Here is a 23,915-nt window from a genome sequence, read left to right on the forward strand (position 1 = left end):
GGTCGGCATAAAGCTAAGCAAGCTAACTAGCGCTTCGTCTGTTAGCTTCACTAAAAACACTAAACCAAGTGTTTGTTTGGTTTCCAGAGTAAACATCTCAGTTCACCTGAAATAAAACAAAACTAAACTTTCATCCAAACATAGAAACATATTTAAATCAATCTGATGATGGAGTTATGATGCGTTATCAATACTGATGAATTATTGACTCCTATTTGCTGATATGTGATCTATATGTTAGTTTTGATTCATTTCAGGTGTATTAAAATATTTTTCCTCCAAACTAAACAAACTGATTTGTTAGATTTGGTGTTTTTCAGTGATCTGAGTTATTGTCTTTGTTCTGAATCCCAGAAAATAATCCAGATTATCTGAACCACTGGATGGATTTGGACCTTCTGATCGACCAGCAGTTTATTTTGGCAGAAATTTTTTAAATTTTATGTATTTTAAATCAAACCGTTTCTGAAAATCATATTTAAACTCGATGTTTTTACGGGAACAGCAGATTATCGTCTGCAAAAACTTCATCCAGAACTGGAAGCAATTTGAGTGAAACGGTTTGATTCCTGAACTGTTCAGGTTCAAACTGCAGTTCCCGCCAATTAAGCCTGGAGGGGGCAGCACTGAGGCGGTTTCATCTTAAATTAAACAAGTTTTATATGAAAATGTCACAAATTACACAGAAACATAAAGACTCTCAGCGACCAGTTCAGTCAGATTATGTGTAATAAAACGTTGATTTGTGATTAGTGACACTAAAAGAGGAAGAACTGGAACTAGAAAACGATAAATAAATAAAAAGTGTTTTGTAGAATTTGTTCCTGAATTTCCTGAGAAAAGTCAGAATTATTTTTCCAGTGACTCTGAGCATCAGGCTGAATGTTAAACGTGTCTCAATAAACCAGAGGTTTGTGTCTTTGTGAGGTCGCGGCTTTACGAGGCTCCAGATAAACTTTTAATTTGAGCCCTTCAGAATAAAAGCTGGTAATGAACGGCGGGACTTACAGTCTCATTAAAATCATCAGGACGGCAGCACATCCCGTCATAAACCGCCTCAACATGGAGGCAGCAGCTCCAACTCATCTCAGACAGACCGGGGCGGCATGCTGCTGCTACGCCCCCTGCAGGCCGCGGCGGGAACTGCAGCTTTAAACCAAACAGACAAAACGTCAGTTTTACTTATTTAATGAAATAAGTGAAAGTATAAACTTATTAATATTCCTTACAAAAACAAACTATGGCTGTGTTTAGTAGTTAGCTCTTTAATATAGCATTTAAAAGTAATTATATTCATGATAAATAATCTTTATTTCCTTCAATTTTATTAAAAAAAAAACAGCATCAATATAACAATAATTCAGTAATAAAATGATACATTATATCCATCAATAATCAGATGGTTTCATGATCATTTGAACAGTTAAAAATTCAAATTATTTAAATGTTTTGTTTATTTTTGATTTGGTAAATAATTAGATCTTTATGCAGATTACTAATTTGAATAATTTGTTATAATCTTAAGGATTATTCTTATTATTCTTATTATAGCTGTATTCCATGTTGTGGAGTCACTTTGTATTGACTGCAACTGATCAGTGATTAAATGAATCCGGCCAGCGGCTCGGTGACGGCGTGGCGGTGGATCAGGACTTCCTGTTTGGCCCTCCGTGTCCCCGTCCTGTCGGCCCCCAGCAGCAGCTCAACGCCTAGTTTCCACTCGTTAGCAGAACCGAGGCGCTCAGCGCCGAGATGGAGGAGGAAAGGAGGCCTGAGAGAAACGGAACTGGAATCAGGTCAGAGTTCATTTGTGAAAGCAGAAAAACCTGCGATGGTCAGAAGAGACGCTCTGCAGCGAGATGACGGTCCCACGGCGACGTTCCCATGGCGACGTGTGAAATCATAGAAAACTGTAGAACATTTCCACCAGAAATTCTGAAATGTTCTGATGAATGTCAGACATTTCTGAGCTACAGGAGAGGTAAGGTAATTTAATTTATATAGCACATTTTCAGCAACAAGGCAATTCAAAGTGCAGGAAGAAAATGTTCTTCCTGTAAACGTTCAGAGTGACAATCGTTCATGTTTCTACCGTCTCTGTCGGTAGAAACAGAGACGGTATCTTCTTTGGGATATCTTCTTTGGGATTCATCAAAGAAGATGAATCCCAAAGATTCATCTTCTTTGGGATGAATCGTCTCGTTGTTTTTCCTCCTGAACGTTTCAGCAGATGAACTGGATCGCCACTGAATCAGGTGCCTTACCCCATCTTCAGGCGTGACCTCTGACCTCGGCCTGCAGCATCAGTGAGAACAGACAGTTTCTGCTGCGTTCACAGATGAGGAAGATGAGGCGCTAATTAGATCAGGTTGTTTTTACCTCAAAGCCTCCAGAATGCAGTGATTGAATTACTGCAGCTTCAGTCGCTGCTGCAGCATCTGGATGAGACGAGAAGGCGGCTAAATTTGGGTTTCCTGTGAGTGGACTGAGTGGCCTCCTATTACAGCATGAGGCCCGTCTGACCCGAACCTGTTTCCATTCGACACCAGCAGCATGAATGACGGCCTTGTCTGCTCCAAACGTTCTCACAGGAGACGTTCCGCCGCCATAACATCGTTAGCACCTGGTGCTTCCTGTCCGCCGCCTCGTTCTCACACCACAGCGAGAAGACCAGCCCAGGCTGATGGGACTTCACTGACCTTCACTGATGATTCCAGGTGATTCTCATGAATCTTCACAGCCACATCTGTTCTGATCGGAGCTGTTTGAAAATGATTTGAGTTTTCCACCTGGAAAACATGGGATCAGTTTTCACTCTTGGTTTTATCATGTTATTCATTTACAAATGTCACAATATTCTAAAACAGTGTGTCTCAACCTGGTCCTCAGCGCCCCCCTGCTCTGCATGTTTTAGATGTGCCTCTATTCCAGAACAGCTGATTCCAATGATTTCATGACCATCAAGTGGTGCAGAAGCCTGTTAATCACCCAGAGATACAATTCAGGTCTGTGGCAGAAGGGAAATACCTCAAACATGCAGGACAGGGGGGGCGGTGAGAACCAGGGTTGAGAAACACTGTTGTAAAATAAACATTTAGCTCCAACCTAAATATGAAGTAACAAATTTAATTATTTAATATTTAGTAAGCAAGCTAATAATTGATCTACAAACCAAATATTTACATCTGAATTAACTAAAAGCTGAATTTACAAATGAAATGTTTAGCTCAGGGGTGGGCAACTCCAGGCCTTGAGGGCTGGTCTCCTGCAACTTTTAGATGTGTCTCTACTTCAACATACCTGAGTCAAAGAATAAGGTCGTTAGCAGGACTCTGGAGAACCTGACTGCTCTGAGGAGGTGATACAGCTGTTGGATTCAAGCGCGTTCTACCAGGGAGACATCTAAGAGTTGCAGGACACCGGCCCTCGAGGACCAGGATTGCCCACCCCTGGTTTAGCTAATTAAATTTAATAAGAGGAAGTGGACTATCAAAATAAAAGCTGGGTTCAGACTGACTCCTAATTCTGAATTGTTGAAAAAGAAACAATGACATGAAGTCATCATATTTATATTGCCTAAATATCTAATTTCAATCAAACATTTAGTTTGTAAACTATATACGTCATGCATACTATTTATAGTTAGTTAATATTTAGTTTGTTAAATAGTTTGAACTGTTGCTTTTATAAATGACTAGCATGAAAATATGACTGGAAACTGAACCTCCATTTTGTCTCTGACAGTCTAAAAAGATTAAAGATTAATATAATAATAAACAGATTAATTAGTTCATTTAGTTGTGTTTAAATTGTGTCAGTATATTAGTGTTTGTGGAGCAGCAGTCAGTCACTCTGAGCCGATGAAGCTGTGACAGATCGCTGGCTGAACATCAGTGGCGTTTAGTTCTGCTTCAGCGTCTCGGCTAAGAGGCCTAATGAGAGCTGAGAGACGGACAGGAACTGAAGACACTCACTTCCTGTCCAGCTGCAGATTAAAGGGACAATCTGTCATTTTACTCAAATGTTTTGGTCATAGCTGCCAGGTTCAGCAGAGGAAGATAAACGAGGCTCCAGTACTCTGAAAACCTGAAACGTTTGCTCCGTTAAGAGTTAAAATTTAAAATGAATCTCAGGTTGTTTTAGATCTTTAAATTTAAGCTACATAAACGTGAATAGCTGCTGGAAAAGGAGGAAAACTGGACTAAATTAGGCTGGTTTTAGAAAACATTGAGATGTTTCCTTTGGGAAAGTGAAGACGGAAACAGATTAGCTGAACGCCTTACCAGAGGCACCAGAGCTAAACATGCTAGTCGCTACTTCCTGTTTAAGGATCCCTGACAGAACAAACTCCTCTTCCTGCTGTCCAAACGATAAAATCATATTTCTACAAACATTACAAATAAAAGATATAATGAAATACTTTAAAACACGCAAACAAAATAAAAACGCAAAATTTCAGGAGTTTCAAATATTAAAATAAACAATAAAAATCTTCACTTTCAGTATAAATTCACCAACATTGTTTTATTATCTATAATTAAAGCCAGGCATGGTGCCACCATCTGATGAAATCAGCATCTGCTAGCCGGTTGATTCGCTTTTACTCTTCTCTGTGTTAATGATATGAGCAGCCTGTTCCCCTCCTGGCCTGTGGGGGCGCTGCACCAACAACCACTGAAGGAAACGACACAAAAACCTGAGGCAACTTCCTTCTTCAACAAATGGAAACAAAATGGAGGTGTCAGATTTTTATTTATTTATTTTTTATTATTATTATTATATAAACATACAATCAGCTCCATAAAGATACCGTAATTTATACATTATAAGATCAGAGAACAAAATGTCAACTGAGCCAGACAACTGGGACAGAGGAAAAGAAAATGAAACAAATAAAAAAAAAGAATGAAGACAAAAATGATACAAAAGAAAATGAAAAATACAACAGGGCAAAAAATTGGACAACTTAAAAGCATGTTTTGACTTTACAAGACATAAAGATTTATAGAACAAGTTTAAAACATTCATCCACTGTCTAAAGTTGGGAATAGTTTTAGAGAAGCGACATTTGTGTATATGAAATTTAGCTAACAATAAAACATTATTTATTCCATAGTCAATGAAGTGATCATTGATGAAGAAACCAAATTTAACATCTTGTATGGTTATATCTGCTAATTGTATACCATGGCTGAGAATAAACTGATGAAGATCTTGCCAAAAAGACTGAACCACTTCACACGTGAAAGGTGTCAGATTTTAGCGGTTATTTTTCTTTGGCTAAAGACAACTAACCATTCCTTCTGCTAGCGCTAGGCTAGCACATTAGCTTTAATTGTATTTACCCAGAATGCCCTGCGCTGTAGTCCACTTCCTGCTTTTGGAGCGGGTTTTATAGGCAAATGCAGTTGAATTACATTTTTTTCCCTCATAGCATAATGACTATTTTTGTGTTTTTCAGTTTATATTCTCTTTTTTCTTCTTAGAATAACAATAAGATAATAATTCATCAATTACATTTAGATTTATTAATCTAACCTCGGCTCATTAAATGGCGCCATGTTTCGTTTCTCTGTCAGTTTAATGTAAAATATGTTGAGTCAAACAGTTTCCATGTTTTCTCTAAATGCGAAGAACTGATTATGTTTCGCAGAGTGAACTCATTACACTGGTTCTGATCCAGACTCCTGGGCTTCCGTAGTCTGCAGCAGCGGGCTGAGTGATGTCGCCCCGCTGGTAATGAGTCTGCGGCGGGTTGGGCTCCGGAGTCAACAGCCACGTTAACCCGCCGATGAAACGCCGCGGAACCGGCATCATTAGCCGGGAGAGAGACGCTCTGCTGCGGCCATAACGAGCCGCGGCCGCCATCGCTCACTCCTTAATTAGCAGCGGGCTCGATGCGGGGCGGCGCGGGGCTCCTCTACCCGCTAATGGAGCCAACATGGCGGAACATCACGGCCCAGTTGGAGCCGGGACGGAGCAGCTTCTCTGCTCAACAGTTCATCAGCCTATGAGCGCAGCGGCAGGGGTCAGAGGTCAGCGTTATGGCGTCTGAAGGTTCGGGGTGCCGTGACGAGGCGTGGCCAGGTGTCATCTGGGTTTGATGTGTGACGAGAGGCCGCATCCTTCAAGGTCAGAGGTCAAGGTGGATGAAGAGGCAGAATCATCCTCAACAGGTCAGGTGTGTGTGTGTGTGTGTGTGTGTGCGTTGGTAAATGTGGTTTAGCAGGACATTTCGTCAGAATACACACAACACTAGCAGGACATTTTGAATTAACGGGACAGGAGCGGTGTCCTGCTAATTTTGACAAAAATCTAAAAGCGTAGAAAGGTTTCTATTGGTCTAATAACCCCAAAAATGCAAAAAAAACGAGATGTCCGGTTAATACACATAAACCTGATTTTGTGTATAATCTGTGTATCACCACAGCGCCCCCTATGGCAGGTTTGTGTAATAGCAGGACCTCATGAATATTCACACAACCTCTCATTCTGATTGGTTGTCTGCCGGAAGGTCCTGCTAATTACTACAGTGTCTTTCTAATTCACGTGTCGCTGTTTACACACATGAATTGTGTGTAAATTGCCAACTCTTACACTGGGGATGAGATGGCAATATGATTACTCTGTGCTATAAGACTGAATATTTTATAAAGGTTAGTTGGATGCCTAAACCTAACCTTGGAATGTATGTGACACCTAAAAATATACAGAAATTAATATATATTTTGATCAAATTTTGTTTAATTAAAATATTATGAATAATAAATGTGTGGAATAAGTGCATGGATAAAAATAAATATAAACCATAATAAAGCAATTTTTTCACCAAACTATTCCACTGCTAACAGTTTGTTGATTCTGGTCTGCTCTGCATCCCCAGAACCAAGCATTTTGAAGCAGAATTTAGCTTCAATGTACCACAAATCTTGAATAAACTTCCAGAAAACTGCAACAGAGTTGAATTCCTTTAAATCAAGGCTAAAACCACATCAATTTACAGTTGTTTCTGAATCTTAATCATTGGTAGATGTATCAATATATTTTATGTATATGATTTTAATTTTGATTTTACTTTGAATTTAATTTCTTTGTTTTTCTTTTTATGGTAAATGTATGTTATTTTTATGACTTTTTAGTTCTTTGATGTAAAGCACTTTGGCCTTGTGGCTGAAATATGCTATACAAATAAAATTGACTTGTCAGCAGTTTTCAGATCTTGCCAAAGAATCTTTGCTGAGTTTATGTCTAGACTTTGACTTTGCCATTCTAACACATAAATATGTTTTTATTTAAACCATTCCATTGTAGATCTGGCTTTATGTTTAGGGTAGTTGTCCTTCTGGAAGGTGAACCTCTGCCCCAGCCTCAAGTCTTTTGCAGACTCCAGGTTCAGGTGTGTTCAGGTTTTCTTCCAAGATTACCCTGTATTTGGCTTAGTCCATATTACAATCAACTCTAACAATTTTCCCTGTCCCTGAAGAAAAGAAGCACCCTTAGATCAAGATGCTGCCACCACCATGTTTGTTAGCGAGAAAGGTATGCTCAGATTGATGTGCAGTGTTTGTTCTCCACCACAAATAGTGCTTTGCATTTTTGCCAAAAAGTTCATTTTGGTCTTGTCTTATCATTTTTGCTGTATCCCAATATGGCTTTTGGCAAACTGCAACTTCTCATAGTTATAGGGACTTCTTATAGTTTTCTTTATACCATGGCTTTTCTATTGCCACTCTTCCATAAAACCACATTTTTGCAGTGCATGACTAATAGTTATACTGTGGACAGATTCCCCCACCTGAGGTGTGGATATCTCTGCATTTCATCCAGATCCACCATGAGCCTCTTGGCTGTATCTCTGATCAGTGCTCTTCTTGCTCAGCCTGTAAGTTTAGGTGGATGACCTTTTCTTGGTAGGTTCACAGCTGTGTGATTTGTTCTTTCCATTTCCAGATGATTAATGGAACAGTAGTCTGTGAGATGGCCTAAGCCTGCTTTAAGCTTCTCCACAACTTTATCCCTGTCCTGTCTGGTGTGTTCCTTGGACTTCATGCTGTTTGTTCCCCAATATTCTCTTAGCCAACTTTTGTGGCAGTCATAGAGGAGTTGAATTTTTTACCATTAGCAGTCAACTTCTGAAGACAATTGGTTGCATTCAGGGGACGGGGGCTGAATACTGGACTTTTAGCTTTTATTTTCCATAAAATTCTGTGAAAATATATTTGCAGTTGTGACAAAATATGGAAAAGTTCAAGGGCTATGGATACTTTTGCAAGCCACTGTACTTACAAATAGTAAGGCAAGTCCAATGACAGAAACAAGGTCCAGACAATCAACAGGTATGCACTGACAGCTCCATTTGACAAAGTCTTAGACTGAACCACAACACAGAGGCAGTATTCATGATGGCACATAAGCAGGTCCCTAGAACCAGAGCAATAACGACCCAGATTTGTAATACCAAGCAAGATATTCAGTGAATGCTATGCAATGAGTCCCCTGAGACAATCTAGTAGCTAACACCAGGATGCAAGATGGTAGCATGATAAGAATACATGGAACGCCACAACCAAGTACCCAGAATAGTGTGAAGAAACATCTGAAGGGAATATAACCTTGAACACACCTCTTTAAAATGGGAAATGCCACACAAGGTGGTAGAAAACGCACAAGCTAAGATTCTGTGGGCCTTCCATATACAGGAAGACAAAACAGGAAAAACAAACCAACTGAACATGGTGATCATTGAGCAGCAGAGCAAAGCAGTTGTTATGATGTAGCTATCCTGAATGAACAGAAGGTACAGAAAAAAACTAGAGAAATACCAAAGACTAAAAAGAACCATCATCCTCCTAGAACCTGAGAAAAAATTTGTCCACATAAGTGGATGACTTATTTTGGACTGTCTAGTCCACAATACTAAATTTTGCTCTAGATGGGGTCTGGTGTCCACACGTTAGGCCATTATTTTATGACTTAGTGGTGGTGGAAGATTATAACACATTACAGGTTAGACTCAAGATGTTCAGTGTTTCTTTTGTTGTGTAAGTTTACAAAAGTTAGCAACTGTATAGCTTTACCATGGTGCTAAACATGGTGATTTAAAATGAATAAGTATTTTTCTGAGAAAAATGATGTCTAGGTTTCATATAAAAAGATAATTCTTTGTTTTTGCAATCATTAGGTCCCAATCAACCCAAATATCAGACGAATTAATAATGCATGCCATGCAAGAGTTTGGGTCTTAGGTGGTTACAAAGAATGTGGAAGTTGAAGTCAACAGTAGTGCCTGTGGTCACTGAAACCCTCAGGGTAATGACCCCTAAACTGGAAGAGTGATTCAAACAAATACCTGGAGATACATCAGACCTCTTGATACAGAGAAGCACACCTTTGGGAACTGCTAATATACTGTGAAGACCACTCACGCTCCAAGGCTTGTGGTAGAGGACCCAAGCTTTTTTTTTTAATTTAATTTCCCTTTTAGGATCAATAAAGTATTTTTGAATTTGAAAGAAGGGATAACCAGTCATGGAGTAATACAGAATTACAAATATAAAAATAAAAAGCATTTATTTTAAAAATATTTAAAGTGCCAAAAATATCATGATTACTTATGTTACTGTTAGCACAAAACTTTTAAAATGTATATTTTGTCGTAATCTCAATGTCGCTACTCTGCATACATGTAGATTGTCTAGGTAGTCTAAATTGTCTATTGGCAGGTACATCAGCCAACCTTTTTCTGCAGGTGTTGTGTCTGCCATTAGACAACAGTTTATGTTGGATCTTTATCATAAAAACAGTTTGTTTTTATGATAGTGTTTGGAAATGCCCTGCTGCTGAAATGTGCTATACAAATAAACATGATTAATTGATTGAACAGAAATGATTAAAAGAAGTGACAACATTGCTGGTGGGAGATACCATCTAACTGTTTCTCTTAAATAAAGAAAAATGTATGATAAACTATTTAACTTTGAAATATTGAATGAAAGTTACAAAATATTACTCAAATAATTTTTTCTTGTTCCTGGAAAAAAATCAGACCTTGTGTACTTCAGAAACAAAATGGAATTCTCCTTTTGTTGTATCCCTCCTCCTCTATCAACTTGGTACAATCCGACAAGTCCAGGTGCAAGCCATTAGTATTCATTTAACTTGTTTCATTTGTTTTGCGTGGAGAAAGAGGTAAGACTCATACAGAATCTCTTAAGACATTTAAGTACATATAGTTTAGTAATTTTGCAGAATGTTGTAGGTTACTTGATGCTTGGATACACCAAAGCATCTGATTTGCAGCAGTTTAGCTAGTAATTACCAACCATGTTAGCCAGTGTACCAGAGTTTAAAGGGAAGGTGGCTCACTCCAGAATTAGATAAAACTGTATTTGGTCATTTTCTGTACATCAGTGAGTGATATTGTTTCACAGGCACAAATTATCCTAGATAGTAATCATTAGTATTAAGATGATGTTTTAATTTTTTTATGATTTTGAGAACCTGTCAATAGAAAGTCAATTATGTAGAACTGTGTACTTCAGTACATCATTTTCGCATAAAATAACACCAAATCATATTATGTACAGCAGGGGTGTCAAACTCAAGGTCTTGAGGGCTGGTGTCCAGCAACATTTAGATGTGTTTCTGATGTCACATGGCTGGATCAGATGGGATGGTCATCAACTTGACTGCACTGAGAAGCTATTTCAGTAATATACTTAAGGTGTTTTAGACCAGACAGACATGTAAAAGTTGCAGTACACTGGCCCAGGAGGCCTGGAGTTTGACACCCCTGGTATACAGTATCATGTTACTCAGCAACACATTCTCTGATCGTTGCAGAAGATGTCAGCAAAGAGGTTTCAGAGAGCAAACATGATTCCAATTGTTATTGCTCCTTAGGTGAAGATAAAGAAGGATTTGATGTAAAATACTCCAATTCATTTAAAGGTGAGTCGTGACTTTATTATGCATAGGATTCCAGTGTTTATTAAAGGATTGTTTTTTCCTTTGTTTTGCTTTTTCACTTTTAAACTATTTTTATACTACACATTATTAGCATAGATCATGTTCAATGATCATTATAATCAGAATACCTTTCTTTTTCCAAAGGAGACAAGCAACTGCTCAAAATACAAAAGCTTATATTATATGCAGCATATATATATATATATATATATATATATATATATATATATACACTACTCAAATAGTTTTTTCTTGTTCCTGGAAAAACAATGAACAAAAACAATAGGGAGGACTGAGTTTTGAAATTACAAGTACAAAATAATGAGTTGCATTCAGTTGACAAAAAATGTTTAAGTAACCACAGAAAGACATACAATTAGATCAATTGACTGATTTTAATTTCATTTGCTACTATTTGATATATCTGCATTGTTTAAAGTTTATCCTACTTATTATGTGTACCTACAGGTAGAGGTGTGTTCAGCTAAAGGTGCTTTGCTCATACAGTTGGTGGACTTTATTTATGGAATAATTCAGTGTACATCCCTTCATTTCAGATTTCCAAAGTTGAACCGTCAGGCTGGTGATGTGGACATGCGGATCCTGTTCAACCAACCCTCCAGAGGTAATTTTGGTCTCCAACGACCAACTTATTCTCTAAAATAAAGTAATTGAAATGATATTAAATATTGTTCAAACACACATGTGTTGTGTAATACTAGATATGTTAGCTGCATAAAAAGGAGGACTGAGTTTTGGAATGACAAGTATAGAAGAATGAAAATTACATTTAGAAGCGCACATACACACACAGGTCCTGTGTAATACTCAAAATGTAAGGTGCAGGAATAGGGAGGACTGAGTTTTGAAATTACAAGTATAGAAGAATGAAAGTTACATTGAGGAGCACACATACACACAGGTCCTGTGTAATACTCAAAATGTAAGGTGCAGGAATAGGGAGGACTGTTTTCTACATTGGGAACAAACTCACATATAGTGAGTGTTCTTTACATTTCAGATTTCTAAAGATGAACTGTGTCAGGCTGGTGACGTGGATGCATGCGGATTTTGTTCAACCAACCCTTGCAGAGGTAATTTTGGTCTCCATCGACCAACTTATTCTCTAAAATAAAGTAATTGAAATCATATTAAGTACTGTTCAAACTCATAGGTGTTGTGTAATACTAAATATGTTAGCTGGATTAAAAGGGAGGACTTAATTTTGAAATTACAAGTATAGAAGAATGAAAATTACATTTAGAAGCACACATACACACAGGTCCTGTGTAATACTCAAAATGTAAGGTGCAGGAATAGGGAGGACTGAGTTTTGAAATTACAGGTACAGAAGAATGAAAGTTACATTGAAGAGCACACATACACACAGGTCCTGTGTAATACTCAAAATGTAAGGTGCAGGAATAGGGAGGACTGTTTTCTACATTGGGAACAAACTCACATTTAGTGAGTGTTCTTTACATTTCAGATTTCCAAAGATGAACTGTGTCAGGCTGATGACGTGGATTCATGCGGATTATGTTCAACCAACCCTTGCAGAGGTAATTTGGTCTCCATCGACCAACTTGTTCTTTAAAATAAAGTAATTGAAATGATATTAAGTACTGTTCAAATACATAGGTGTTGTGTAATACTAAATATGTTAGCTGGATTAAAAGGGAGGACTGAGTTTTGAAATTACTAGTATAGAAGAATGAAAATTACATTTAGAAGCACACATACACTCCTGATCAAAATCTTAAGACCAGTTAAAAAACTGCAAGAATTTACATTTCGCACTATTGGATCTTAAGAAGGTTCTAAGTAGAGCCATAGCTCAAAAAACCAGAGAAACCCCCCAAAACAGAAATCAGAGTGTCAAAAAAAGGACTCAGTAATGAGTAGCTCCACCATTCTTGTGGAGCTACAAGAATGGTAGCTCTTCAAGAATGATTGAAGTTGAAGACTTCAACCATTTAGGCATGCTGGATGTCAAGGTGTCCAGGAGGCTAGTGGAAACGTTGCTCCAAGTGTTGAAGAGAGCTTCACAAAGGGCATTAACTGTCTGGAACTGATGTCCATTTTTGTAAACTTCCGTTGCCATCCATCCCCAAATGTTCTCAATTGGGTTTAGATCCGGGGAACATGCACGATGTTCAAAAAGAGTGATGTCATTCTCTTGGAAGAACTCCCTTGTCAGGCGGGCATTGTGAACTGCAGCATTGTCCTGTTGAAAAACCCAATCATTACCACACAGACAAGGGCCCTCAGTCATGAGGGATTCCCGCTGCAACATCTCCCCTTATGAACCTGCACAACCTGAAGCTCAATTGTTCCATTGAAGGAAAACGCACCCCAAATCATGATTGCGCCCCCACCACTGTGCCATGTAGAAAACATCTCAGGTGGGATCTCCTTGTCATGCCAATAACGTTGGAAGCCATCAGGACCATCAAGGTTAAATATTTTCTCATCAGAGAAGATAACTTTCTTCCACCTTTCAATGTCCCATGTTTGGCGCACCCTTGCAAAGTCCAAACGGGAAATTTTGTGGCGTTAAAGAAGACATGGCCTTTGAAGACGTTTTTTGTGTTTTGTTTCTGAAGCCCTTCTTTCTCTCGCAGATGCGGTCTGATGGTTATTGGGCTGCAGTCAGCACCAGTAATGGCCTTAATTTGGGTAGAGGATCGTCCCGTGTCTTGACGTACAGCCAATCGGATCCTGCGGCTCAGAGCTGGTGAAATTGTTTTGGGTCTACCACTTGACTTTTTTGTTCCATAACCCTCAGGATCATTTAAAAAATGCAAAATGACTTACTACATGATATGTCTTACTGCGTCTAACCTCAGCAGCGATGGCACATTGTGAGAGGCCTTGCTTATGCAGCTCAGCAATCCTACTACGTTCAAAGTCAGTGTGCTTTTTGCTTTTGCCATCACGAGGTCTTGACAGTGTAAAGACTTGACAGAAAATGACATGGAATCCAGAGTTTGGCACATCTTTTGGCTTTTAAAGACTATGGTCTTAAACTTTTGATCAGCTGAAAAAAATCATGTTTGAGTGTAAATGCAGTTTTCAGAAAATTGCCTGCTCAAAAGTTCTTGTCTCTTGCACTGATTTTTTCCTTTAACATTGTGAAGCTCTAATTTGGACTTAAGATCCAATAGTGCAAAATGCAAATTCTTGCAATTTTTGACTGGTCTTAAGATTTTGATCAGGAGTACTCACAGGTCTTGTGTAATACTCAAAATGTAAGGTGCAGGAATAGGGAGGACTGAGTTTCGAAATTACAAGTACAGAAGAATGAAAGTTACATTGAGAAGCACAAATACTCAGGTCCTGTGTAATACTCAAAATGTGAGGTGCAGGAATAAGGACTGTTTTCTACATTGGGAACAAACTCACATTTAGTGAGTGTTCTTTACATTTCAGATTTCCAAAGATGAACTGTGTCAGGGTGGTGACATGGATGCATGTGGATTCTGTTCAACCAATCCTACAGAGGTAATTTTGGTCTCAATCGACCAACTTATTCTCTAAAATAAAGTAATTGAAATGATATTAAGTACTGTTAAAACACAAAGGTGTTGTCTAATATTAAATATGTTGGCTGCATAAAAAGAGAGGACTGAGTTTTGAAATTACAAGTATAGAAAAATGAAAATTGCATTTAGAAGCGCACATACACACAAGTCCTGTGTAATACTCAAAATGTAAGGTGCAGGAATAGGGAGGACTGAGTTTCGAAATTACAAGTACAGAAGAATGAAAGTTACATTGAGAAGGACACATACTCACAGGTCCTGTGTAATACTCAAAATGTAAGGTGCAGGAATAGAGAGGACTGTTTTCTACATTGGGAACAAACTCACATTTAGTGAGTGTTCTTTACATTTCAGATTTCCAAAGATGAACTGTGTCAGGCTGGTGACGTGGATGCATGCGGATTCTGTTCAACCAACCTTGCAGAGGTAATTTTGGTCTCCATCGACCAACTTATTTTCTAAGATAAAGTCTTTGAAATGATATTAAGTACCAGTGGTCCCCATCCTTTTTATCACCGCGGACCGGTGAAGACTTGGCCATTTTTCTGTGGCTCGGGTTCTTCTTTTTTTACCCCGAATTTCTCCTTACAACAATCTTAGAACGTTGCTTGCGATAATCGTAACCGTTCATCCTGCCATCTATGGCATGCTAAGACTGATCACATCCAGTCGTTGGAACATTGGGACTGCTCCGATCTAAAATCGGGCATATTCTCACAGCTTGTAGGGTTTTCCTTGATTGGGAGCTAGAACTCAACCTGTTCAATTTGACAGGCAGCCAATCAGAAAACGCTGTGACGTAGCTCATGGAGGGGAATCCCAAACAGCTGAGCTGACATGCCCAAAATGAGTCCGGTGGACATCGGAGATATGTAGAAACAGCATGAATGTTTATTCAGCATTTTGTACAAAGAATATCCACAGAAATGATGACGAGTGGAGTTGGAGCAAAATTGCTACCACAGTTGATAAACCCGGTAACTTTTCAGCTATCCATCATTAAATTAACGTGACACAAGGCTATTCATTCAGTCAAGGCTTGATGCTTACACTAGCTATATGCATTGCAGGTAGATTGTAGTTGTGACATCATTTTGTACTAAAGCCTGCTCACATGGCAAGATTTGCTCCTGTTATGTGGCTGGACACATAAACCTGTTGTACTTTTATCAGCTCTGTGGTCACAGAATTTGGAAAATCGTCTGACAACCCTAAAATCTTGCCATGTGAACCAGACTTAAGACTTACAAGCTATACTCCTCTTTTCTCGTCTCGATCACTGCCATAATGCTCTCTGACTCTAGTCGCTATGCTAACGTTCACACATCCCTTCAATATAAGATTTGAAAATGCCACAAAAACGAATATTTATTTTCATGAAAATTTTAACTTACGACAATGACAAATTAATGGGAGTCCTGAGCTTGTTTCTCTGCAATGAGATGATCCGACCTTGGAAACGATGACACACAATGCAGAGGGTGTAATGGCAAAGCAGTTTGAAGCTCCATTGCCTCATTTGTAAGCCGGTACATATTATGCAGAGTGGGCTTGGAACATGGGAGTCACCTACAAGTCCAGGATAAATCCACTCTCCTGTCTCTGGTCCTTTTCCCCTTTTCCAAAGAAACTTTCCTAACATATCGCTTTCATACTCATTGTGGGCTCAATGTTGGTGAGCAAGACGTAACCGAGAGAATCCGGTTAAAGGGTTTTCAAAATAAACGATCCTCCATACTCAGACAATATGTAACACGAAAATATTTTTCTTGTGCGGCCCGGTACCAATTGGTTCACGGACTGGTACTGATCTGCGGCCTGTGGTTGGGGATGACTGTTAAGTACGGTTCAAACACACAGGTCTTGTGTAATACTTGATATGTAAGCTGCATAAAAGGGAGGACTGAGTTTTGAAATTACATGTACAAAAGAATGAAAGTTACATTTAGAAGCGCACATACAGGTCCAGTGTAATACTCAAAATGTAAGGTGCCGGAATAAGGAGGACTACGTTTTGAAATTACAAGTACAGAAGAATGAAAGCTGTTTTAGAAGCGATCATACACACAGGTCCTGTGTAATACTCAAAATGTAAGGGGCAGGAATAGGGAGGACTGTTTTCTAAATTGGGAACAAACTCATATTCAGTGAGTGTTCTTTATATTTCAGATTTCCAAAGATGAACCGTGTCAGGCTGGTGACGTGGATTCAGGCGGGTCCTGTTCAATCAACCCTCCAGAGGTAATTTTGGTCTCCAACGACCAACTTATTTTCTAAAATACAGTTTTTGATATGATGTTAAGTACTGTTCAAACACACAAGTCTTGCGTAACACTTGATATGTAAGCTGCATAAAAGGAGAGAACTGAGGTTTGAAATTACAAGTACAAAAGAATGAAAGCTACATTTAGAAGCGCACATACACGCAGGTCCTGTGTAATACTCAAAATGTAAGGTGCAGGAATAGGGAGGACTGAGTATTGAAATTACAAGTACAGAAAAATGAAAGTCACATTTAGGAGTGCACATACACACTGGTCTTGTGTAATACTCATCATGTAAGTTGCAGAAATTTGGAAACCTGAATTTTGAAATTACAGGTAGAAAAGAATGAAAATTACATTAAGAAACGCACATACACACAGGTCCTGTGTAATACTCAAAATATAAGGTGCAGGAATAGTGAGGACTGAGTATTGAAATTACAAGTACAGAAAAATGAAAGTCACATTTAGGAGTGCACATACACACTGGTCTTGTGTAATACTCATCATGTAAGTTGCAGAAATTTGGAAACCTGAATTTTGAAATTACAGGTAGAAAAGAATGAAAATGACATTTAGAAACGCACATACACACAGGTCCTGTGTAATACTCAAAATATAAGGTGCAGGAATAGTAACGACAGAGCATAGAAAAGAGAAGTACAGAAAAATAAAAGTCACATATAGGAGTGCACATACACACTGGTCTTATGTAATACTCATCATGCAAGTTGCAGAAATTTGGAAACCTGAATTTTGAAATTACAGGTAGAAAAGAATGAAAATGACATTTAGAAACACACATACACACAGGTCCTGTGTAATACTCAAAATATAAGGTGCAGGAATAGTGAGGACTGAGTATTGAAATTACAAGTACAGAAAAATGAAAGTCACATTTAGGAGTGCACATACACACTGGTCTTATGTAATACTCATCATGCAAGTTGCAGAAATTTGGAAACCTGAATTTTGAAATTACAGGTTGAAAAGAATGAAAATTACATTTAGAAACGCACATACACACGGGTCCTGTGTAGTACTCAAAATATAAGGTGCAGGAATAGGGAGGACTGAGTATTGAAATTACAAGTACAGAAGAATGAAAGTCACATTTAGGAGTGGACATACACATGGGTCCAGTGTAATACTCAAAATGTAAGGTGCAGGAATAGGGAGGACTGTTCTCTACATTGGCAACAAACTCACATTTAGTGAGTGTTCTTTACATTTCAGATTTCCAAAGATGAACTGTGTCAGGCTGGTGACGTGGATGTATGCGGATCCAGTTCAACCAACCCTCCAGAGGTATTTTTGGTCTCCGACAACCAACTTTGTTTCTTATATAAAGTCATTGAAATAATATTAAGTACTATTCAAACACACTGGTCTTGTGTAATACTCATCATGTAAGGTAAGGCTGAATTTTGAAATTACATGTAGAAAAGAATGAAAGTTAAGTTCAGATGAGCACAGACACATGGATCCTCTGTAATAAACTGGATAGGTTCATACATTAGGTGGACATTGTTTTATTTTTAGAAACAATCATTCAGTGTTTATCCCTTCATTTTAGCTCTCCATAGAGATGCCTTGTCAGGCTGCTGAGTTGGATGCATGCAAATTATTTTCTGGCAACTCACCTGACATAAGTTTTATCTCAATGACCTTTTTATTTTCTAAAATAGTCATGAGAATACTAAGTACTGTTCAAACACATGGTTATTGCGATTCAAAACAATTAATCATAACAATTCATTGGTTTTGATACCTACACAAGTGTCAGGATCAAATTCTTATTTTAAGATTACACTTTTTTCGGTTAACGGTGGTTAACTGTGTGTGAGATCATGATATCATCCATGATGAAATGTCAAGTTTAGAAAAATGTTTTATTTGAAGGACTGTTTTCACCTCTGAAATGGAGTGGTGTGTGATGTAAAGGTAATTTTTTTGAGAATGGGAATTGGGTTCATCTTTTGAATATGATCTTCCATGTCTAGTTGTGCTGTATGTTGAAATTGAGTCATAGTGCAGCACTGACTTTTTAAATACTTATGCTACCTCCATTTGTCAATTCTTACTTTTCTCTGTCTAGTTTGCAACCAGTCCCTGCACAAAATGTGTTATTGTAAATAAAAGGAGGACATCACTGGTAAGCTTTTAGTAGAAATATTCTTGCTGAAACGCTTTCAATGTATACAAAATATGTTTTTAATCAACAGGTCTGTCCAGAACAAAGTTCAAGTGAAGCGATATCATCAGAAGAGGAGTATGCTCCTGATTCCGTAGATGATTCAGACATCTCATGGGATGACAAATGCACTCCACAGAAATATGGAGTAGTTATAGTCCATATTTCCATTTTTGGACTTCTTAATGCACATGAATTTTATGTTTTTTGTATGTGTATGCCATGGTCCTGATAAATAAAATTGGCCCTGACAATTACTGTTGGTGTCATGGGCGGAGCCAAGCACCTCATTATCGTTTGTCCTTTTAATACAGCATTGGGTCACATTCTTGTATTTTGAGTTCTGAAGTGTGTATCTAAATTTTTAAGTGAGATCTATGTTGTGTAACTCTAACAAGATTTTTGACAACTTACTACGTCTTTCTAGCATAAGTGGAAAGGGGTGTCCGTTTAGTGTTGCAAAAAACTGGTTTGAAAAAAGTGTCCTGCTAGTACACCAAAACCAGTATAGGTGTGTGTGTGTGTGTGTGTGTGTGTGTGTGTGTGTGTGTGTGTTAGAGCTGGAGGAAAACACGGCGGTGGTGGAGTGGTGATCTGAAAGAAAGATCATTACAATTAGATTATTATTATTTATCTGTATAATTTTTATCATCTGTTGTGTAATTTAGGATTTTTACATCATGATTTTTCTTTCTTTCTCAGTTATGAACCATAAAAACTCACTAAATGACAGCATTGATTTTATTTTATTATATATTTCTACGGAAGGGGATTAGTGCCAAAATGAGAAGTTTGATTTTTTGATGTCAGACTTTTTTCCTAATCTTCTTCCATATTTTATCTAACCTTAATGTTATTAGATGTGTTTACAGTATTTATTTAAAAGGTTTAGGACAAACAGTTGGTAATGTCTAGTTTGGACAGAGGATGTCATGTCTCTGCCACCACCGTGCTTCACAGCCGTTAGCCCAGTTAGCTCAGTTAGCAGAGCAGTGCTGGTCTGTGTTGCCAGGTTGTGATTTATCCCGGGTCTGGAGTCGTTTCTGTTTTCCTGTCAGAATCTCTCCCAGCATCTCAGTGATTTCCCGGCTGAAGGCAGCGGAGCGTTTCAGCTCGTCGTGTTTTCACCACAACGAGCCTTCAGGCGGCGGCACACAGACGGCGTCAGAGTCTGAACCAATTACAGGACAATTAGCCAGCTGGCTGTTATGAAACACAGCAATTAATGTTTCGTTAATAAGTCAGATTCACAGCGATTCCACATCATCGGCTAATCACCGGGTAATTACTGCCCCGGCGGATTGATCCGACAAATCTGGGTCTCTACAAACTCCTGGGCATCAACATCTGGAACTGACGGCGCCACCATCAGGCCGGCTGACTTAACGCTGCTGTCAGCAGCTGTTACTGTAAAAATGTAAAACTTTCCTCTCAGCATTGAAATTCAGATGAATTAATCCTCCTGCAGGGGAAGTAATCTGATTTAAACAGATTATGATGCAGAAATAACAAACTGCTACTGGGCTGAGATATTAAATATACAGCAAATAAAATATACAGCAAATAAAACATTAAATCTAGACACATGGAGGAACTGAATATATAAAGAAAATCTAAAAATGGCATTTTTTTTTCTCAAATATTAGAAAATGTAACACCTAATGCAACATAAAATGGTAAATACTGCCTAAGAAAACATAAGAAAAATCTAAAAGGAAATTTATAAAAATCAAGAAAAACAAGGATATAGCATTTCTGTGGAAACTTGGCTGAATAAATCCGTCACAGCAGAAAATATAAAACTGTAGATAAGCTGACCGAGCAGCCAGAAGATGAATGTGGAAAAGTTGTTAAAGTACGGTGGCCTGGAGGTACAAACATGCAGGAAACGCATAAAAGATCCAGATATAAAGAAACAAGAAAACAGTGCAGGAAATGGAAGTTAAAAGTCAAACACTGCAGATTTTCTCCTCTTCTGTGTGTAAAAGCAATCTGATGCGGTTAAAACGTCTCTGTCAAACTCGAGATCTGGGGGCCAAATCTGGCTCTCCATAAGTCTTTATGTGGCTGTCTGGACCAAATTAATAAAACCTTAATCATAACAGTTGTTATAATATGAAAATATGTTTTATAGTATTTAATTTAGATAAATTCACGCTGGAAGCAATGGAAGGGTATTTATTCGTTTTATGAAAATGTTCTAGATCAAAATCCTCTAAACTCTTCAGGTGTCATCATGAAGCTTTCAGCCTGATCCATATCGTGAGTCTTAAAGGGCCGGTAGCACCAGAACATATTGATAAAACTCCAACAAACTGATAAATACTGAGCTCACTGATCAAAGACCTGCCTGCTACCTAGCAACTGCATCATCCAGAAACCTCTTGCTGCTTTCTGGTTGACTGTACAGGAGGCTCCACTTCTGCTTTTCAAAGCTGTTTGGCTGCATATCTGTGCTTCAGTTTGTGCAAACGTTGTTTGGATTGGAAAGAACAAGGCCTCTAAAACGGGTCAGAACTGAAATCTGATCAACTCAGGAAGATTTAGTGATGAAAGGTTTTGTTTAGGCCACAGACCAGTCTGGTCCGGTCCGGTCTGGTCCGGTTTAAGGAAGCAGAACGGGTCAGCGGCGTTAGAGGAAGCAGACGTCTCCATGCGGCTGCCGCAGCATTCAGTGAGGTCATCATCATCATCATCATCATCATCATCATCATCAGCGTCTCGGCTCAGTTTGAGCAAAAACAGGAATTATCCACAGAACCGAACAGAACCAGGATCATCATCTGGAGCTGCCGGGCCGTCGGTCCCGCTGGGACCACGACTGGAGCCAAGGCAGCGTGGCGGCGTCTTGATGCTGGCGGTCATCTTTGCTCGTCTCAGGAAACATCGTTCACACGGTGGATAATTGGATTAAGGTGGCGCCGTTTGTTCCGCTCCGTGAGCCCAGCTGGACCGAGACGCCGAGAGACAATCAGACAGAACATCAGAGATATACTGGTTCCAATGAGTATACTGGTTTTAATGGCTCTCCTGGTTCTACTTCTATTTGTTTTAATTGTTCCACTGGTCTTAATGGTTCTATTGGTCTTAATGGTTCTTACTGGTTTTACTGGTCTGTATCAGTCAAGTTGAAACTATTCCAGCGTCTCCAGTATTTTTCTTTTTCTTTAAAGTTACAGAATCTATTAATTTCTTCATTTATCTGTAAATAAACGATAAACTCAATATTTTAATAAAATAAACAGATTTCTGTAAGTGAAAAATATAAATTATTCTTCAGTTTAAACAAAATGAAAAATGACTCCAGGTTTAAAAAAAACATTTTCGGTTCTTCATCTCAGTTCAGCTTCATTTTATTAGGTTTATTAAAGTCAGTTTTGGTTTTTAATACATTATATTAAATTTAAACTCTTTGTTGCATCTTATATTTTCCATGTTAAGATTTTAATTGTGTTTTTTGAAGAAACTTTTGCTAATTTTGGATTGTGACTAAGGGCCATTTAAAGTTCATACGAGGGCCTCAAATGGCCCCTGAACCACAGTTTGAACCCCTGTTTTCTCCTAATTGTTCTCTGGTCTTTAACCTGAAAGCTGCAGATCATTAATTAAACTTATTGATCAGCATCAAAAGTGACATAAGAAACAATAATAAACATGTTCAGTTCAGTTTATTTAGTATAAATTTTTGGTTAAAAATAAATTGAAATTAAATTAAAAATATTTTATTAATTCCAATAGAAAATTAAATGATAAATAAAATCATGTTCTGGTTCAACACATTTCTAACATTTCCTGCTGTTTGCAAACTGATTTAAATGTAAACCGAGTTTATTTAATAATAATAATAATAATAATAAAACCTGATTCTAATTTAATTCCACAGATCGTCTAATCTGGTCTAATCAAAGTCCTGATCTGGGTCATGTGACCTCCTGAGGCTCCGCCCACTGACAGGCTGATCCTCAGGGACTTCAGTCATGAACTGGGTCAACGGCTCAGTGAGGTGGAAACACACACACACACACACACACACACACACACACACACACACACCTTCGCTTTCATTTCTTTTCCTTCTTGATTTCTTGAATTTCATTGTAAATCCACCAGAGCGTGGTATGAATAATTATGGTCTGGGATCAACCTGGAGGAGAAACTGCAGGAAATTGTCATATTTATTTATCATTATTATTATTTATTTTAACTGAGTTGGAAGGTTTTTATTTATTTTCTGTATTTTATTTATGTGTAAAATGATTTAATATTTATTATCCAGCTGATAAAATAATATTTTAGTAAAAGTTCTGGTTCACTCAGCATTACGTCATTAATTAATAATTCATATCTACATGTGAATTTTCTATAATGTTCAGAAAAACTTTGCTTACTTCAAAAACATTTTAAAAAAATAATTTTATTCCATTTGTTTATGTCTGTGGTCAGATCTCCCTCTGGCGGCCACACAATGGAATTACATCATAGAAATTATAATTTATTTTATTTTATTTAATTGACAATCTTTGAAACATTGACATTGTACACAAATATAAGAAGAAAAAAGAAAAAAATATTTGAAATATGAATTAAAATGTTGTGCCGCAAAGTGACGTCATCCACAGCAGGAAGAGTTTATTGATCAGGTCCTGAAGGGAAACAGCGCCTCCTGCTGGTGACGGTGATGAACTGCAGGTATTTAATTGATCAGAAACTGTTTTTTATAAATGTTTGGAGTTTCTTTGGTTTCCTGAAACTTTAGCTTTAGGTTGACAGGCAGCTGAGCGCTCGGTGTGCTGCTGCCACCTGCTGGAGTCCTGAGGTATTGCACCGTTAATGCTTTTTATTAAAACATAACGAATGTAAGAGACTTCAGTTTTTACAGAGTTTATGACCTGAACTCTGTTGGTTTGAAACATTTGAAGATTAATTATGTCTAATATTTATTTC

At 38.1% G+C, this 23,915-nt stretch overlaps 3 long non-coding RNA genes across 4 annotated transcripts; all 3 read left to right on the forward strand.

Moving 5' to 3' along the window:
* Nucleotides 1-1,537: 1,537 nt before the first annotated feature.
* Nucleotides 1,538-23,660, forward strand: LOC145547925 (uncharacterized). The gene is made up of 5 exons (XR_014084208.1): nt 1,538-1,981; nt 2,228-2,717; nt 5,654-6,176; nt 22,855-22,974; nt 23,576-23,660. It is a non-coding gene; the product is annotated as an uncharacterized LOC145547925 (long non-coding RNA).
* Nucleotides 11,211-12,506, forward strand: LOC145547913 (uncharacterized). The gene is made up of 3 exons (XR_014084196.1): nt 11,211-11,593; nt 11,990-12,062; nt 12,458-12,506. It is a non-coding gene; the product is annotated as an uncharacterized LOC145547913 (long non-coding RNA).
* On the forward strand, nt 14,172-19,259 carry LOC145547915 (uncharacterized). Of its 2 annotated transcripts, XR_014084199.1 has the most exons (6): nt 14,172-14,472; nt 14,868-14,939; nt 16,683-16,754; nt 18,014-18,085; nt 18,876-18,932; nt 19,003-19,259. It is a non-coding gene; the product is annotated as an uncharacterized LOC145547915 (long non-coding RNA). The 2 variants fall into 2 exon arrangements; XR_014084198.1 differs by having other exon boundaries at nt 18,876-19,259.
* Nucleotides 23,661-23,915: the final 255 nt, after the last annotated feature.

The sequence above is a fragment of the Poecilia reticulata genome, chromosome 2 (assembly GCF_904066995.2).
Source record: "Poecilia reticulata chromosome 2, P_reticulata-male-v2, whole genome shotgun sequence".
Lineage (NCBI taxonomy): Eukaryota > Metazoa > Chordata > Actinopteri > Cyprinodontiformes > Poeciliidae > Poecilia > Poecilia reticulata.